This window comes from Aulonocara stuartgranti, assembly GCF_965226115.1.
Source record: "Aulonocara stuartgranti genome assembly, chromosome: 14".
NCBI classification, from domain to species: Eukaryota; Metazoa; Chordata; class Actinopteri; order Cichliformes; family Cichlidae; genus Aulonocara; species Aulonocara stuartgranti.
Genome location: NC_138950.1, coordinates 29101183 through 29120349, shown reverse-complemented (window position 1 = coordinate 29120349; position 19167 = coordinate 29101183). Strand labels below are relative to the sequence as shown.

At 40.5% G+C, this 19167-nt stretch overlaps 1 protein-coding gene, 1 long non-coding RNA gene and 1 pseudogene across 4 annotated transcripts in view; 2 read left to right on the top strand and 1 right to left on the bottom strand.

Annotated features, from left to right (window-relative positions):
- LOC309688238 (protein broad-minded-like) overlaps nucleotides 1–19167 on the top strand; it is a 60464-nt gene that overhangs the window by 1900 nt on the left and 39397 nt on the right. For both annotated transcript variants that reach the window (XM_082503845.1, XM_082503843.1), the window contains exons 2-3: nucleotides 1964–2104; nucleotides 2247–2531. The gene's annotated coding sequence lies outside the window, so the exon portion shown is untranslated. The remainder of the gene's footprint in view (nucleotides 1–1963; nucleotides 2105–2246; nucleotides 2532–19167) is intronic.
- The window catches only part of LOC309688212 (polypeptide N-acetylgalactosaminyltransferase 17-like), a 97247-nt pseudogene that overhangs the window by 60896 nt on the left and 17184 nt on the right, over nucleotides 1–19167 (top strand). The window contains exons 12-13 of the transcript in view: nucleotides 8555–8713; nucleotides 12239–12413. The product of the transcript in view is annotated as a polypeptide N-acetylgalactosaminyltransferase 17-like (transcript). The remainder of the gene's footprint in view (nucleotides 1–8554; nucleotides 8714–12238; nucleotides 12414–19167) is intronic.
- Nucleotides 5913–8546, bottom strand: LOC309688244. The gene is made up of 2 exons (XR_014271015.1): nucleotides 7080–8546; nucleotides 5913–6869 (listed from the first exon to the last, which is right to left on the bottom strand). It is a non-coding gene; the product is annotated as an uncharacterized lncRNA (long non-coding RNA).

Sequence of the window (19167 nt, the reverse complement as noted above, 5' to 3'; positions counted from 1 at the left end):
GACTAAAACACATGGTGGGCCTCTCTGGTGCTGTACACAACTGGTTCACTTCCTATCTCTCTGACAGATCTTTTATGGTGAGTATGGATACATGCTCCTCTAAGATCCATAAAATGACATGTGGTGTGCCTCAAGGGTCGGTTCTAGGCCCTGTACTTTTTAATTTGTATATGTTGCCTCTCGGCAGTGTCATCAGGAGGCATGGAGTGAACTTCCACAGTTACGCTGATGACACGCAGCTGTACATCTCCGTGTCTCCTGATGACACCAGACCAATGGATGCCCTTTTTAACTGTATCTTGGATATAAGATCTTGGATGGCAGAAAACTTTTTACAGCTTAACCAGGACAAAACTGAAGTTTTAATTGTCGGTCCTGAAGCTCAGAGAGAGAAACTCTTGTCTAAATTAGAGGCATTTTCACTATGTCCTTCGCTACAAGTGAAAAACCTGGGTGTTATTTTTGACTCTGAGCTTGGTTTTATCCCACATGTTAAACATGTAACCAAAATTGGATTTTATCATCTAAAAAATATAGCCAGAGTCCGCCCTATTCTCTCTCGGGCCAACACGGAGATGCTGATGCATGCTTTTATTGCCAGTCGCATTGATTACTGTAATGCCCTGCTCTCTGGTCTTCCTAAGAAGAATATTTCAACTTTACAACTCTTGCAAAACTCGGCAGCTCGTGTGCTGACGAAGACCAGAGGGCGGGCCCACATTACACCGGTTTTAGAATCGCTGCATTGGCTCCCCGTGTGTTTCAGGATCGATTTTAAAGTTCTTTTATTGGTTTTTAAATGTCTTAATGGTCTTGGGCCTTCTTATCTCTCAGATCTGCTTTTACCATACGAACCCTCGCGGACCCTGAGGTCCTCTGGTACTGGCCTTTTGATTGTCCCTAAAGTCAGGACACATACTCACGGAGAGGCAGCTTTTCAGTGGTATGGTCCTCGTCTGTGGAACAGCCTGCCGGAGGAGCTCAGGGCCGCAGAGAACGTACATGTTTTTAAGAACAGGCTCAAGACCCACCTTTTTAATTTAGCTTTTACTTAGCGTTTATTTATTTTTTATGCTTATTTATTCTATCCTGTTATTCTATTATTAATTTAGGATTTACCTAATATTTTTTGATTTTATTCTTATTCATTTTTTAATCTTCTTACTCTATTTATATTTATATTTATATTGTATCCTGTTCTTATTTATTTTATCATTTTACCCTGTATATATCGTATTGCGTCATATCTCCAGTGTTTCCTCGGAGGGCGCTCTCTGCACCGGGGCTGTTATTGACCGTGGCTGCTGGTCTCTGGGGTCCTCTCAGCCTGGTTGGGGGGCTCCTTGGCCTCCCTCCGGCTGTGTGCCCAGCCCGGAGGCTGCGGTCTGTGACCGGCTCCCGGTGCAGACGGCTCTCTGTTATAATGTTTCCTCACTTGGCTCATGCGAGCCCAGCCCAATTTTTACTCTTTAAGTGTGCGCGTGTGTGTATGTGTGTGTGTGGGTGGGGGTGGGGGGATATATGTGTATTGAGAGTGTGGGGAGTGAGTTGGAGGGTGGGGTGGGCTGCTTTTAACTATGTAAAGCACTTTGTGCTACATTTTTTCTGTATGAAAAGTGCTTTATAAATAAAGCTTGATTGATTGATTTGTAGGGTTACTGAAGTTGGGCTAGCTGGTATATAATGATGTGCTACGTGACCGCTAGTAACACAGCTATGTTAGCACAATATAAACACGCTAACTTTTTTTCCACTCGATAAAAGTTAACGTGAGTGTTCTCGGTGGTCAGGAACAAATGTAATCGCATGGCAGGATGCTGTAAAAGGACCAAACCAAAAGGCTTTTAGTGGGGTTTTTTTCAATGCGCTGCGGTCATAGATAATGAGATAAAACATGCTAATGTGTGATGCTGCAGAACCACGTCATGTCGACTGAGTAGCTTTTGATTTGGCATTATTGCAGGCAAACCAGCATATGAAATGGATGTAACAAATCCAGACTGGGCACCAACACTGCACATGGGGCACGACGACAAACCTGTGTCAGACTCGGACCGGCACGCAAGGCGTATGCAACGGAAGCGAAAAAGAGCACCCATTGCAGGTAAACACCCCCCTCTGAAAACATACTAAATTGCTCTTATGGTACACTAATCCGCACATAACTTAAAGATGAATCACACACCTGTCATTGGAATATTGGTGTACATTAACCTTAAGTCTATGCACTATTTTTTATCTTACAGGCTTGATGATCGATGAAGGTCTGACAGAAGAACAACAACCATGTCATGGAGGCAGTGGACAGCAGTTGTGTTGGACAAGTGGAGGTTGACGTACCAGCTGCAAATGTGGACAGTGGTGATGGGAGTGACAGCGTCACGGAAGCTGAAGGGCAGACGAAGGACTGTGTGTGCAGTCAACAGGGCAGAGCAGAAATAAACCGGCTGTTGGAGGAGAACAGACTGCTTCGAGCACAGTTGCAAAAGACAGAGCTGAATGAAACTTTCTTAAAGGACGATACCGAAAAAGTAAGATATTACACTGGACTATATTGTTATGCAGTCTTAATGTCCCTCTTCAACACTGTCAAAGATTTCCTGCCAATACCGAAGAAACTGACAGGTTTCCAAATGCTCTTACTCACACTAATGCGTCTGAGACTTGATCTTCCAGTCCAGCATCTTTGTCATCTATTCCATGTGTCGCACAAAACACTGTCTTCTGTCTTCACCGATACCATTGATGTTTTGTATGCCCACTTAGGAGCACTGGTGCACTGGCCTGAGAGGCACTGTCTGCAGGCGACAATGCCTCCACAGTTTACTGAAACTTTTGGAAAACGAGTAGCAATCATTGTTGACTGTTTTGAGATTCGAACAGAAAGACCATCTAATTTAAAGGCACGCGCACAAACATACTCTCATTACAAGGGTACACAGACCATAAAATACCTCATCGGGATTACACCCCATGGAGCTATTTCTTTCATTTCCAGGGGATGGGGGGTCGTGCATAGAGCAGGGCGATATGGCCAAAAATATTTATCACGATATATATTTGAAAATTTGCGATAACGATATAACCGACGATATAATTGATGCGAGACAAAATACAACTCCACAACATTACTAGCGCAAAAAGACAACCTTCCATTTATTTTCACCTAAACAAGAAGCTGGTTTTTATGTACATTAAAGCTTTATAAAAATGTAACAGTGCAAATGCAAATTCCTTGCTGAAAGTTTAACCAAAAGGCATTTCCAGTAGAAATGGGCTGACATATCCTGAGCATAACCATGTATAATATCCACTGAAGTTAAAAAGAGGTGCTTTGCAACATTAAACTGCAGTGTGCAGTACGCATTTTTCGGACCATAAGGTGCACGGGATTATAAGGCACATTAAGCGAAACAAAGCAGTCAGATAAATCAAACTTTATTAAACTCATTCTTCTTGCTTCCTCCACTTCTGTACCATTGATTCATTAATGTTGAATTCTCTGGCAGCTGCTCTATTCCCATGTTGTTGCAGTATATTAATGACTAACCTGGTATTGTGGATAGATTATCTCAGTTGTTCTCCTGACTGAAGTTTGGTCCGTTTACAGCATCCTGCCATGCGATTGCATTTGTCTCTAACCATGAAGAACCTTCACGTTAACTTTTATAAGTGGAAAAGTGTTAGTGTTCGTCCTCCAGCTTCACTGTTTATGTTATGCTAACATAGCTGTGTCGCTAGCGATCACGTAGCACATCATTATATACCAGCTAGCCCAACTTCAGTAACCCTACAAACGTCACTGCTGTTTAGTTTCCTGTCTTCATTTATGTTGGAAGTGATAGCAGAGCTGTACGTTTGATTTTTTTCAGAAATCTCTCAGTCAGAACATGCTAAATCATGCTTAGGTAACTAGCGAAACTAGCGAGCTAACTTCCGCTAGCTTCCTGCTAACTTCTAACTCCATTAAATGTAATAACTTTTTGTTTTCATGGAAGTTAAACTTTATAGTTACACCTGGTAAAGCAGCAATGCTGATCGTTTTACTAAAGATGAAAGAATTTAGACAGTTTTTAACTCTCAGTGATGCTGCAGTGTTGTTTGACCTGAAGCATACGGAGTTTAGGACCCAGATTACTCCCAGATTTAAGAGCATCTTAGTCCGACAAATACGACAATAACGACGACCGCTTGCATGTTCTGCAAAAAAATGTGCTTTGTCGTGTATCTGACAGACAAACACCAAACCAGTTCCACATCACGGAAGTTGCACCATTTTTACAAACCAATTCTGGTTCATCTGTTTCACTCAACAATCGGCCATGTGCGTATGAAAACAAAGGCACTGCGCATGCGCGTTTTACTCCCATTCTATCGCGATATTTCATTTTCCTATCGTTGCCTAACATTATACCGGTATTACCGTGAATGGTATAATATGGCCCAGCCCTAGTCGTGCATCAGATAAACACATCATAGAGAGATGTGGCATTCTTCAAAAGCTGTTACCAGGGGACGTAGTATTGGCTGACAGAGGCTTTGACATCAGAGATGCTGTAGGAATGATGTGTGCGGAGGTCAAGATTCCAGCTTTCACAAAAGGCTACTGTCAACTTGATGCAAGGGACGTTGAACAAACGAGAGCAATTGCCCACCTGAGAATTCATGTTGAGCGAGTAATAGGTAGTTTGCGCAACAAGTTCAAAATGTTACACACAGTCTGATTACTCTTATCATGTGAGGCTGAAGACACAACACTTCTTGATAAGATCGTTAAGGTTTGCTGTGTTTTTGTTAATATGTGCCCCAGTGTTGTTGTCAAACCAGGGCCAAATGACACTTGCTCCTGTTGAGTATTCTTAAAGCTGTTCTTTTGGATGTACTGTACATTGTAAATAGTTGTACTTTGTGTGAAGTTGTTTTAATAAAACAAAAAAGAATAGTATATTTGTTTGTTTTTCTTTATTATAGATCTATTCACATGTACACAGCAATCACATAAAAATGAAATGCAAACTATTTACATCGCACCACACAGCTGTCATCAATCTTTAACCACAACATGAAACATTACAGGCTATTTAGAGCAGCACGTTGTTTCGAGAAGTATTTCCCAACAAGTTCAGGAAGGCACATTTTACGAAAGAAGTCTTGTGCTTTCTTTAAGCGCGGTTTCCAGAAATCCACAGCAGGGAAGACGCGAGTCACAGCAAGGTCTCTCTGTGTCCACACAACGAGGCCACAGTGGCTGGCGCCCGTAACAAAGACTCAGCGTCTCTGTTGTGTAAACACGCCAGTGATTGGGGTAATGTGGGTGACTGTGTAGTGTAGTTGGTGTAATAGTTTTCGACTCCACACAGTCACTGCTTTGCTGTGCTTCTGCAGCGTATCCAGTAATGGTGACAAATCCTCCAGCGTTGCAATAGGAAGCTGCTCTTAAGCGCAGAAAGAATTGTTTCCAGGGATTTCTATTTGTATCCAGCTTGGCGTGCAGGATCCTTTGTGTAATCTATGCTTACATATGTATTTTACACACAGACAATGTGAAAAATACAACACATTGCTATGGATTGATGCTGAAAGTGCTAATTGCACTAAAAAATTTAGCTGAAAAAAATAACACCAACTAAATAGATAAGCATGTCTGTTAACAAAAACCCCCAAACGCTTTACCCAACTGGGGTTTTTCAACTACCTCACTGACAGAATGAGCCCAGGTATTGCCAGTGCCACTGATGGAAATGAGCCACAGCAGCTCTTCAGCACCTACAAATGAGACCTGCCCACACCAACAAGCAAGAAGGGAGACCAGGTGGCGAGCATCGCCACACTTTCCAATCCAATAAACTACCATTGCAGTTAGTAGTAAGTGGTTGATTAGTGCAGCAACAACAAAAACACACTGAATGTCATTTTAAAATACACAAAATGTTTTATTTTACATTCTATCGAAGTTCCTGCTGGAAAGTGCTGTACTGTACAAGATGCTTCCCTCACCGCAAACTCAGGTTTACTGCTGGATAAATTTTATTTCCACATTAGTCAACTCAACAACCAAGACAGAGCACAATAGAGACAATAAGGGGGTGGCTGTAGCTCAGGCGGTAGAGCAGGTCATCTGCTGATCGGAAGATTGGTGGTTCGATTCCTGGCTTCCCCCAGTCTGCATGCCAAATATCCTTGGGCAAGATATTAACCCCAAATTGCTCTCCGATGCATCCATCGGAGTATGAATGTGTGTGAATGTTACTTAGAAAGCACCTAGAACAATGTGCTTGTGCGAATGGGTGTGAATGGGTGAATGCACAAGTTGTGTAAAGCGCTTTGAGTGCTCAGAAGAGTAGAAAAGCGCTATATAAGAACCAGTCCATTTACCAATATGTGCACTGGTCTAATGATGTTTATGGCTCCCAAAGTATCGAGTATTGAGGTCTATTGCACTGTTGACTATTTACAAAAGTATTGCACAAAAGGTATTGCACAGTGAGGTGAAGAGGCACTACAGCTTAGTTGTTCCCCCCTCCTTTGTCCTCCTGTTTCCCCTCCCTCTCCCCTCCAGAGAGGAGTTAAACAGTCTGATGGCGTGTGGGACAAAGGAGTTTTTAAGTCTGTTAGTTCTTGTCTTGGGGAGAAGCAACCTGTCACTGAACAGACTCTTCTGGTTGTTAATGGCCGTGTGCAGAGGATGCCTGGCATTGTCCATAATGTCCATCAGTTTCTTTAGTGTCCTTTTCTCTGCCACTGTCACCAGGGTGTCCAGCTTCATGCCGACCACAGAGCTAGCCTTCCTGATCAGTTTTTCCAGCCTGGATGAGTCCTTCTTTGCTGTGCTGCTCCCCCAGCACACCACAGCATAGCACTTTAAGAATCTAAAAGATAACAAAATCTGATAGGTAAAAATAACATTTTGAACCAACTAGGTGGTTCCCAAAAATCTGGCGTGCTGTGAGTCCTTAAAAAAATTGAGGAAACCGGAAAAGTAGCAGGACTAAATAACTCTGTACAGCAGATGAACTGTATCTGGAAATCATGTCCTTAAGATGTAGAAAAATATAAAGAAAAGCAAAGACTTGAAGTACCTGAGAGATGCACTGGCCCTTTAATGGATCCATCTGCTGTTTGCTGAAGCCTCATCAGAAACGGTCTCAGTGGAAGGCTGTCAGGAAGCCATTTTTAGTGAAGAGAAACAGGGAGAAAAGGCTGAGGTATGGTAAATTACACGAGAACTGGACTATATCAGTGGCAACAGGTCTTACAGCATTATGAATTCATATTTGACATTTTTGGTTCAAATAATTGTTGATATGACTCCAACAGAGGGTGTTTACATCCATCTGTAAAACACGATGAAGGCTCTGCCAGTGGTGTTGGGAATCTTGAGAAAGCTGATGGAAATATGAACCAGATATTAAGATTTTCATTAATCATGCAGTCCCAGCTGAAAAGCATCTAGTTGGAAAAGGCATATTTTTATTCATTACGACAATGATCCCAAACACACGGTGAATGCAGTAAACGTATACCTAGATCAGTCATGGATTGGCCTCCCCAGAGCCCAGACCTCAACATTTATTAAAGCAGTGTGTTCCGGAAAGAGAGAGTCCAGGCTATGTTCGATAGTAAAGGTGGCCATACCAAATATTGACTTTCAAGTACATTTTTGCCTTATGTACTGTATTTCCATTTATGTTTGCACGTTTCAGTGAATTGCTCTGCCTATTTCCCATTTTCCCAGCAGAATATAACGAAATGAGGATGCCTCAAGACTTTTGCAATATTGTATCAGAAGGAGAAAAAAGGTGACAAATGTCCCAGTTCTTCGTGGTTAATCTTGTTAATGTTGCCTTCTGTTTTCTAATGGTTTCCTGCCAAAAACCCTAAAAAAGTGTTCTCCAACCTCGTGAATTGAAAACACTGGATTTGTTATAGAATAACTTCTAATTAGCTATTATTTCACAGAGGAAATAAGATAATCGATAAAAGAAAAAAAGACGTGAAAAGGAGACAATAAAAGAAGCCCCTTCCTTTCCCACATGTGCTAAACTTAGAGCCAAAGCCTCACCCTGCCGCTTTCCGCTTCATTAGAGCTGTTTAAACAAAACAAGTTTAAAATAGGGTTTCTATCTGAAACAGCACATGCAGTTAAAAGGCCAATGTGGAAAATAAATCCTTGTGATTATAGTTGAACAGGAAGCAGCACTTGCTCTGCCTTTCAGCCCCATTGAACAAGACGTCAGCAGCTCTATGGAGGTAGTTTAGTCTTTTTTACAAATTCAAAATTAAATATGCGAGCACTCAAAAATTAAGGTTCACTGAGAAATGTCCTCATTTTTTAAAAAGAAAGGCATATTCCTTGTTATTTAATACAACATTCAATTGATCAGAAATGTTAGAAATCATGGTAAATGGGCTCATCAATACAAAATCATGATTGTCTTTTTAATTGTATAACTTTGTAGACTACTTTTCCCAAACCATCACTCTAGTGCTCCACTGGCACCTCGTATTACTTAATGCAAGTAGTTTACAGGTGTTGTGTCGTGTCTTTCTACAGATGTAGAAAGGTCAGCTACTCAAGAGACCTTCCCCAAATCTCCCTCATCTTCATCTTCGTCAACGAGGCTCTGTCGGTGATCCTGCGCTCAGTCCACTCAGCTGTCAATCACACACTTGCTCAAGGAGGTCATCCTGGTGGACGACAACAGCGATGACGGTCAGTATAGATTAAATATTTTCTTCAGCTAATACCAAATAAGAAGAGTGGCTTTTTCGCCCTCTGATTAGAAGATGGTTTATAGTGAGTGAAACACAGAATTTCCATCTAAAATCCACTGAGTCATCAGCAGGATTTCTACTGAAAGCAACAAAATACACATCAAATTGTCATTCAGCATCCCAGAAATAATTATCTTATACAATAAGTGTCATGTAACCTGAATATAATTATATAATTAAGTTTTATATTATTATAAAACTGAAACTAGTGAATAACCTTTGCACTGTCCTCTTCCTGCTGTGACAAAACAAATTTCCCACGTGTGGGACTAATAAAGGTTATCTTATCTTATCTTATCTTATCTTATCTTATCTTAAAAAGGTGGCGCGGTCGTTGATGCTCAGGAAGCAGTAGACCCCCGTTGGTGTTGTTTAGAGTGAGTTGGAGCTTAAAACAGCACCGCAGGGAGCTGAGTGAGAACTTTTATGTCATCTCTCTATTTGCATGTGTGCTTCTGTATTTCTTTATTTATCAACTGTGTTGTTGTGGTGATGAATTTGTATGTTTTTTATGTTTGTTTTCAGCTTTTGATAGTGTAGCAGTGACAATAGTTGGCATACATTAGTGGTTATTTAGGATAGGATGAGCTAATAAGCCATCATGTCTTTGTATTTTGCTAGGAAAATGGGAAATAGATGCAGCAGTTTACTGAAACTTGCAAACATAAGATGCCAGATGCATCTCTCAGGTTGTGTGTCAGTTTTGTGTTATTTCTTAAGGACACAACTTTCAAATTCTGTTCGTCTGCTGTAGATGTTTTTATTTAAGCTGCCAGTTCTTTTGTCCTCTACTTGTTTAGTTTCTTGACATATGTCAAGTTTTTGGCTAATAGCTCTTTGGTAATCACCTTGCTGGTGTGTTATCGTTGTCATTTTTTGTGCAGGAAACAAATTGTGTATTTGTGACAAGCTGCTGGTAATGTGCCAGTAACGAATTTGTCCCTTGAGTTAGGTGCCTTTATTATGTGTGAATGATTCATAGGAACAAACAAATAAAGGACTGCACTGAAAATTATAATAAAATGATGTCCAAAGAAAAATTTGAAGGAGCTTCAGAAAGCCTGAAGAACGTGAAATAAATTACAGAATTAAAAGACAGTTCGGTTCCTTGGAAGCAAAATGTAAAGACAAAATGTTCACACATGGCTCTATGCAACTAAATAAGAGCTTTAGGATTGTCTGAAAGTATTTGTTTGGGTTTTTGCTCGTAATTATCTGCTCCACTCTATGTTCACCTGTTCCTTATTACCCGGCTGCTCTAAAGTGATTTCTGCCAATCTTTGTCAGCTCATCTGTGAGCTTGTTTCACTCATGCGCTCTGCAACAGTCCCTCATGTTATTCTCTGCTTCACAGGTTTTTTACTCATTTTCCACCCCTTGGGCTTTGTTCTCCCAATATCAGCTTTATTTAAATAAGCTTTCTTTATGGTGGTTTTGCTGATTTTCTGTATTCATTTGGAAAAGCTTACAAACCTAACACAAATAATTGGGGTATAACCCTCAATCTCATTGGGCCTGTTTGAGTGCACATATGTCAATGAACTTAAAAAGGGCTAGTATGTGCACTTTGCTAAAGAAATGCTTTGATTATATATATATATACAGTGAGTATATTTTCATAGGTACAGTGGGGCAAAAAAGTATTTAGTCAACCACCGATTGTGCAAGTTCCTCCACCTAAAATGATGACAGAGGTCAGTAATTTGCACCAGAGGTACACTTCAACTGTGAGAGACAGAATGTGAAAAAAAAATCCATGAATTCACATGGTTGGATTTGTAAAGAATTTATTCGTAAATCAGGGTGGAAAATAAGTATTTGCTTGGTGTGCAAAAATCAACTGTGGGAGCAATCATCAGAAAATGGAAGACATACAAGACCACTGATAATCTCCCTCGATCTGGGGCTCCACGCAAGATCTCATCCCGTGGGGTCAAAATGATCATGAGAACGGTGAGCAAAGATCCCAGAACCACACGGGGGGACCTGGTGAATGACCTGCAGAGAGCTGGGACCAAAGTAACAAAGGTCACCATCAGTAACACACTACAACGGCAGGGAATCAAATCCCGCAGTGCCAGACGTGTTCCGCTGCTGAAGCCAGTGCATGTCCAGGCCCGTCTGAAGTTTGCCAGAGAGCACATGGATGATACAGCAGAGGATTGGGAGAATGTCATGTGGTCAGATGAAACCAAAGTAGAACTTTTTGGTATAAACTCAACTCGTTGTGTTTGGAGGAAGAAGAATACTGAGTTGCATCCCAAGAACACCATACCTACTGTGAAGCATGGGGGTGGAAACATCATGCTATGGGGCTGTTTTTCTGCCAAGGGGACAGGACGACTGATCCGTGTTAAGGACAGAATGAATGGGGCCATGTATCGTGAGATTTTGAGCCAAAACCTCCTTCCATCAGTGAGAACTTTGAAGATGAAACGAGGCTGGGTCTTCCAACATGACAATGATCCAAAACACACCACCCGGGCAACAAAGGAGTGGCTCCGTAAGAAGCATTTGAAAGTCCTGGAGTGGCCTAGCCAGTCTCCAGACCTCAACCCCATAGAAAATCTGTGGCGGGAGTTGAAAGTCCGTGTTGCTCGGCGACAGCCCCAAAACATCACTGCTCTCGAGAAGATCTGCATGGAGGAATGGGCCAAAATACCAGCTACTGTGTGTGCAAACCTGGTAAAGACCTATAGTAAACGTTTGACCTCTGTTATTGCCAACAAAGGTTATGTTACAAAGTATTGAGTTGTATTTTTGTTATTGACCAAATACTTATTATGTAGTGTGAAGCGCTTTGGGGTCCTTAGGGACTAGAAAAGCGCTATACAAATGCAGGCCATTTACCATTTAGTGCTTAGTGGGTTGCCCTTTGTGTTCTTATCATGTTGTTTCACACAACCAATACTAAGGCTTGATGTGAGGTTTATAAAGGAGTGCAGGCTGCCAGTGAGAGAAGTGAGACAAAAGAGTTGTCATACTGGGAATGGTTGCTTAAGCTCACTCTGCTGTCCTTTCATATTTATCGACATGAATTCCAATTATTGTGATTGCATGAAAATAATTATGCAAGCTAGGCATAATGTGTCAGGCTTTGATTGTTGCTGCCAGAGGGGACTCTGGAACAGCATTTTTCTTTTTTTCCTCCTTTCTTCAGTAAAGAGGGCTGCAATGGATCTGATGTTAGAGAAGCTAAGAAAAAAATACAAGCACTTTCTTTAGCATGTAGGGATTCTTCTTAAACTCGCCAACTTAGCTGCAATGGTGATATATTCTTTTCAGGCTTTATTAGTCCTGACATCAGATCAAATACTGGAAAACTCCAGCTGGCAGACTGTTCAAGGATAGATGTGCAGATTATAAGCTAAACTGCAGATTCAAAGATCAACTAAAGATCAGTCTTTATAAGCATTTCTGACTTGTTTTGTTTGATGTGTTATCTTCATTTTCTGAACTGTAGAGCAACTGAAAGGTCCACTGGAGGAGTATGTGAACAAACGCTATCCCGGCCTGGTGAAGATTGTAAGGAACCAAAAGAGAGAGGGATTGATCAGGGCCAGGATCGAGGGTTGGAAGGTAGCCACTGCTGAGGTGACAGGATTTTTTGATGCCCATGTGGAGTTCACCCCATCATGGTGAGTGGGTCCTATCATCTAGCGGGAAGCACGGTGTTATTAACAGTCAGGAGTGAATTTTTGGTATTTGGAAAAAGGCTTATTTTAGTGTAAATTAAAGTGAAACACAGCATTCAAAAACAAAAATGACATGTACTCAAAATTAAATCTGGAAAAAAACATATCTTTGCCAAATGTATGAACATTGGAATAACTTATAGAGAGATACTCCCATACGGTTTATGACAAAATTTAATCCAAAGTGATTGATGGCCCTAATCATGACCTTTTGACCTCCCCCCTCCCCCCCGGAAGCGAGTAATGACCGTGACGAATTGCATCCGGAGAAGGGGGGGGGGGCGGGAACCCCCCGACATCCGGAGAAGGGGGGGCGAACCCCGGAAGCGCGCCATCTGTCGCTAAGCGTGTCGAATTGCATCCTGAGAAGGGAGGGGGGGTAAACCTCCGGAAGCGCGCCATCTGTTGTTGGGAAAAAAAAAGAAAAAAGTTTTTAGAGGGAGGAGAATAAAAGCAGAGAGGAGGAGTTCACAATTTCTAAGCCTCAGACACACAAGATGGATTTCATTCTGCAGCCCAGCAGCTCTCCTGTGTCCGATGAGATCTGCTCTCCCAAAGAAGAAGGCTTTGAATATGCCATATTCAATTACAGCATATTTACTAAGGAAGGCCTCGATCCGGACCTTATGACACTTCCGGAAATACTCCGGAATTGTCTAGTCATTTTCAGACCTGATGCGTCATGTTCCATATACATGAGGGGAGGGGTTTGGTTCCTGAAGCACAGCGGTGATGCAGCAGCTGATTTTGTGCTGTATAGAGAGACAGAGCGGCAGCTAGTTTTCCGCAAACTCATAGTCTGAATTCTGTTTCAATATTATGACGATTTTCTCTGTATTTCTTAATGGGAATAAAGAGTGACTTCCTGTAGAGATTTCAATAGTATTTTATTTTCCTATAATACAGACGCAGTAAAAAAAACCTTTAAGATGATCTGCCTAGCAACAAATTGCATTTTTAGGCTACACCATAGCTTGTGATGAAAAGAAGAACTTTCTATCCGCTTGTAACCTACAGGCTGCCTACCCCGTATGTGTAAAAATGAATAAATATCCCTTAGTGAATACTTTTCTTTGAATACTACTTTTCCTTTTGAGAATCCCTTTTACAAGGGACTGAAAAAACAAACCATAATTGCCGTGACAGGCGATCTTGTTTCACACACACACACACACACACACACACACACACACACACACACACACACACACACACACACACACACACACACACCGCGGGTCAAGGAGGAGTGAGATATCAGATATCAGTTTTTTCTCAATGCTTATAACCTATAACGCGCCCCCCAAAACAATATTATTATTATTAAAACATCTATAAGGTAGGTTTTGCGCAGCCTGCTCCTTGTCAGACCAAAGTTTTTTTCTTCATTACTTTTAGCTACTTTTACACTGGGTTTTCTCAATAGACAGAAAATGAAAATGAGGAGTCAACAGCCGATATTATCATTGCTTGTAACCCGGTAAATAATTTCGTACATCTCCCCATAAAATAAGCCTTAGTGGAAAAAAGCTCATATTCGAATAAGTTTATTCCCCTCTGTGGGAAAGAGTTTTTTTCTCAGAGTCAACCATGAGGCGAGTTTTGTCAACAGCAATTGTCCATTTGGTAAAACAAATATCCGCCTCTAAGTCGTATTTTACCGTTGCAGAATGTGGAAAACAGACAGCCCTCACAGGAGGCACCCAGGGGCCCACCTCACACACCATAGTTAAAATATTTAAATTTCAACTAAATTTGTAGTAATGATCGGATTTCCTCACTTATCTACACCACACTCCTTGATTTCTTATCGTTTCTTATCGTTCCTCTGTCCCTTAATAGAAACTATCCTCCCTTTCAGTTGTCTTTTGCACTTCCATATCGCAAAGCAGTTACTGTAGGTTATTTTCTGCTTATGCATTAATGTAATTAATTAACTTATTTATCCTTAAGTACGGTAATGACTTGAGTTCTAATGCTTTTTGTCTCTTGAGTTAGCCGTCAATGTGGGATTTTTTTACCCTTTTGTTCAGTTAAAGCTGCCTTTCATTCTTCAACGCAGCTTAAACTCTAATAGGTAAGCTTTCTTGTAATTTCTTAGTTCTGCAGGCTTCTTGAAAGACATCCGAGACTCTTCTTTGGATGCTGGATGCCTTTTGTTTTGTTTTCTGTCAAGATGATCCCACACTGCTTCGATTATCTTGAGGTTCGAACCCTGGAGAGATCAATCCATGACTGATGCGTTGTTTCATCCAGGCATACTTTGACTACAATGGCAGTATGTTTGCGATCATTGTCGTACTGAAAGTTGCTGCCAATCAGACATTACTTGGTATTACATGGTCGATCAAAATCTGGTGGAACTTTTCTACATTCATAATTTGATTAATTTGGATAAGAGCTCCAACAACACTGGCTGAAATCCAGCCTCAAAGCACGGTAGAGTATCCACGCTGTGTTAAAGACGGCTATAGACATTCACTGTTGTATCTCTCTTCGGACCTCTTCCATGCATATTTCAAATTTGGATTCATTACTCCATAAGACATATTACAGCTGATTTCTTTTTCCAGTCAATTTCTTGTGTAATTTGGCACACCTCAGCCTTATTTTTCTCTGTTCTCCTTCCTTAAGAATGGCTTATTAACAGCCACCCTTCCAACTCAGATAACTTTTGATGAAATGTTTACAGCACTTGAGTTACTCGCCACGGCCATCCTAAATGCTAAGAACACTAAACTTTAATTCTAAATTACGTTAACCAGAAAAAACAAGCCAAAGTCGAGATGTTGCTGAGCTGACCTGTGCTATGCTATGCCTTCTAAAGCACGTATAATGTAAACAGAACTGGTCTTTGCACAGAAGCCTGTGGAGCTTCATAATTAACCTCAGTGTGTGAAGAGCACTCTCCATTTAATAATAGCTGTAATAAAATGTTATGGCCGACGGTGTTAAACGCTGCACTTGGGTCTAGCAGGGAAGATTTCAACTTTTCAATACGAATGAAGGCTGAAAACTGATTAGATTAATGTCTGATGATCTTTTCTGTGCTTCTTCAAGTTTGTAACACCAAACATATTAAAGGATGATGTAAGGCTCACAGGAAGAGTTTAATTAGACACACATTTACTATTTTCTTTATACTCTTTCTTTCTTGACATGTTTAATATGATTACTATCAGAGGAGAAAATGACCCTTGTGTAGTTTAAAAAAGTTTTATTTAATCAAACTGTAATGTTGTTGAACTCTGACGGACGTGTCTTTTAATCTTGTCAACAAATCCTTAATCATCTAAATCTGCCATTTATCATCTAGTAAAATGTTCCCTCTGCTTCTGCTGCACATCTCCCCGGACACTCTCCGCTTCACCTGTCCTGTGCAGGTGGTCCAACCCCTGCCTGCCTCCTTAAACTGGGGTGTTTAAATCTCTTTACCTCTGTTGTGAACTTCACACAAAGTTTGTGGTAACAAAATCAAACTGACGAGGATCTCGTTTGAAAAACACACACTCACGAGACAAAATAAAAACAGACTGCTCAAAGCAAAAGCAGAGCCCTCACAGCTGGTAGTACAAAACACAGCGACAACATGCGTATTAGATACCCTCAGTGCCAGAAGCATAAATATGAAAAAATGTGATCACCAAGAGTATCCTAACAACGGCGTTGAGGTGGGTGTTACAGTAAAAAAAAAAAGTAGCCAAATTTTCATCTGAAAATGTTGAATTTTAGTAAAAACAATGCTCTGTAGTTTGATACTGTCGTTACAGACTAAGCAGATGTTTAAAGCCTTCGGACGCTCATTTGAAACGCACTCATTCTCCTTATCAGCTGGAAACATTAAAGCCGTAAAATGACTTTTTCAAACGGATAAAAACTATTGAACAACAGCAATGTTGAGCCTGTTCCAAAATTTGGATGTACATGTGTTGAAGGTGTGGGTCTTGTTGAATTATTAAACATACATTCTTTAATTTTTCGAGCCACAAAAACAACAACTTTTAATTTTCTTCTGCTTGAGTATCGGCCTCGGGTAGCTCTACTTATCATTGCTCAGTCAGTTGTCTGTTTGTGCTACTTTTTTAAGGAGCAGCGTATTATTGGTAAGGGTGACTTTATGTGTTTAGCTACTTAAGTGGAAGTACTGTGGATAGTTTTACCTTACATACATAGATCTACCAATACAGCTTCTGAGGTAACTGTTTACAAAATGTTATAATCTATTCAAAGGTTCTTTGCAATTTTACATTGATAAACATTATCCTTAACACATTTGGCCCACATAAAGTACTATGGCCATCACACTGTCATTTAGAATTGTTTAAATAACTCCTGTCTTAAGTCCTTCCATCAAAAAAAAAAAAAAAAAAAAAAAAACATGGTTCACTTTTACATCACAAAATGTTAGAAATATAAGTCGTTCATAACAAACTGAAAGGTTGGGAGTTTAAAAATCCAAACCGATGGAAGAATCAGAATCAGAATACTTTATTGATCCCTGGGGGAAATTATTTTTTGTTACAGTGCTCCATTATAAACCAACATTAAGACAAGACAGACAATACACTAACTAAGAATAGTACAATATATACATATATATACATACATACATACATACATACATAAGTCACTCATAAATAAATAGCTGGAAAAGAAACATGTGTAGCTGTAGCAGCAAACAGTGTGTTAAGTGGATGCGTTGTACAGGGAGATGGCCACAGGCAGGAAAGATTTCCTGTGTCGTTCAGTGGTGCTTTTCGGTAATCTCAGTCTCTCACTGAACGTGCTCCTGTGACTGACCAGCATGTCATGGAGTGGGTGGGAGGTGTTATCCAACATTGTCTTTATCTTGGACAGCATCCGCCTCTCCGACACCACCTTGAGGGTGTCCAGCTCCATCCCCACAACATTGCTGGCCTTACGGATTAGTTTATCGAGTCTGTTGGCATCTGCGACCCTCAGCCTGCTCCCCCAGCATGCAACAGCATAGAGGATCGCACTGGCCACAACAGACTCATAGAAAACTCATAGAAAATAGGAAGCAGAAGTAGAAGACTATAACGTCTCAGAGCACACGGTGTCTATTATTGTGTAGACATGTATAAATAAGAGCTTAATAAAGATGCTTAATTTCTTAAGAAATAAACAGGTGGAGTGATCTTTATCAAAAGTGGATGTTGCATCTGTGGCTAAACCACTGTACCCAAAAAAACTTTAAAAATCTACTGTGTGTGAGGCTGTGTAAGTAAAGCTTGCCCTTCACACCCGCGTGTAATAAACCATTTGTTGGGGGGTTGTGGATTTGGCACCTCAGCATTGTGAAAGTGGGGAAACATGTTTCTGGCTGTGCATAAGATTTCTGCTTACAAATTAGAATCTCAGTTCTAAATGAAATTCAGATGTTTTTTTAAGTATGGCTAATGTATTATTTGACTTCTAAGACACACACACACACACACACACACACACACACACACACACACACAAGAACAACACAGAGAAGAAGAAGAGGGGGTCGTTTTACTACGCATCATAAAAACGCAATCATTCATAACATGGACAGTGAGAAGTAAAACTCGTCGTCTTACCACATGTTATATTCTGTAAACTTAAAATAATCCGCAGAAATTAGAGTTTAGTGTTTTAATTCATCTATTAAAAAACACGAGTCAACATTACTGAAGTGACGCTTTAACGATGCGTCTTATCATCGTGTTTATGATGATAAAACATGTTCTCTCGTTAGTAGATGTCTGCGCTGTCACTTGTCACGAAAATGTTCAGAGCCAGGGTTCCTCTTTAATTACCATTGATCGTTAATAGGGTCACAAAAGATTTGTCGCATTATCCCCATAAACAAAATGCTTTTATAGAAATCATTGTGATACAAATATTTAGATTCTTGATTCACAATGTGCACGAACTCAAAATCTTTAGAGGTTCATATTTATAAAGTATCGCAAATAATACATTTATACCATTGTATGAGCTACACTTCTTGTAAAAACTGATTGAAAAAAGCTCCTGTCGTGACCTTCCTTCTGTGAGGACACACACACACACACACACACACACACACACACACACACACACAGAGAGAGAGAGGGAGAGGGGGGGGGGGGGAGATCATTAGGATTGGAGGCGTTTTTTGGATTTTCACTTATTGTCGGCTTTACAGTCACATAAAATTCATTCCAATTTTTTGCCTTTGCTTCAATTAAGGTGTTTCTTTAAATCTACAGCAGCTCCCTTTTCAAAAGGTTTACTGACAACTGACAACGATCAATAGCAGCATACGTGGGGGGAAGAGTATGAGTCTTACGGTGACAGCGGGGCCGTGGGAGCCGGAGGGAGGGGTGAGGGTCCGCGCTAAATTTGCAAAGTTACTGATTTAAAAATTATATTTTTGAATTTTTAATTGCATGACAAACATACGATAGACTCTTGAGCATATTTATATAGCTAAATACACAACGGTATAACCGTGCTAAATAAAAGAGGTCCAAGTACCAAAGCACTCTAATGCAAGCCTCTAAACTGCATGTTGATAAGTACGTGAAGCGTACCTCTACAGCTGAAAACAGATTGTATCCATACTTTGAGGATCTGCTGAATTGTTTTTTTTTTTTGATGAACTGCAGATGATGATGAATTCCTCTTTATTGTAGAAACAGTCCCTAAGCTGTTGTTGCTCATA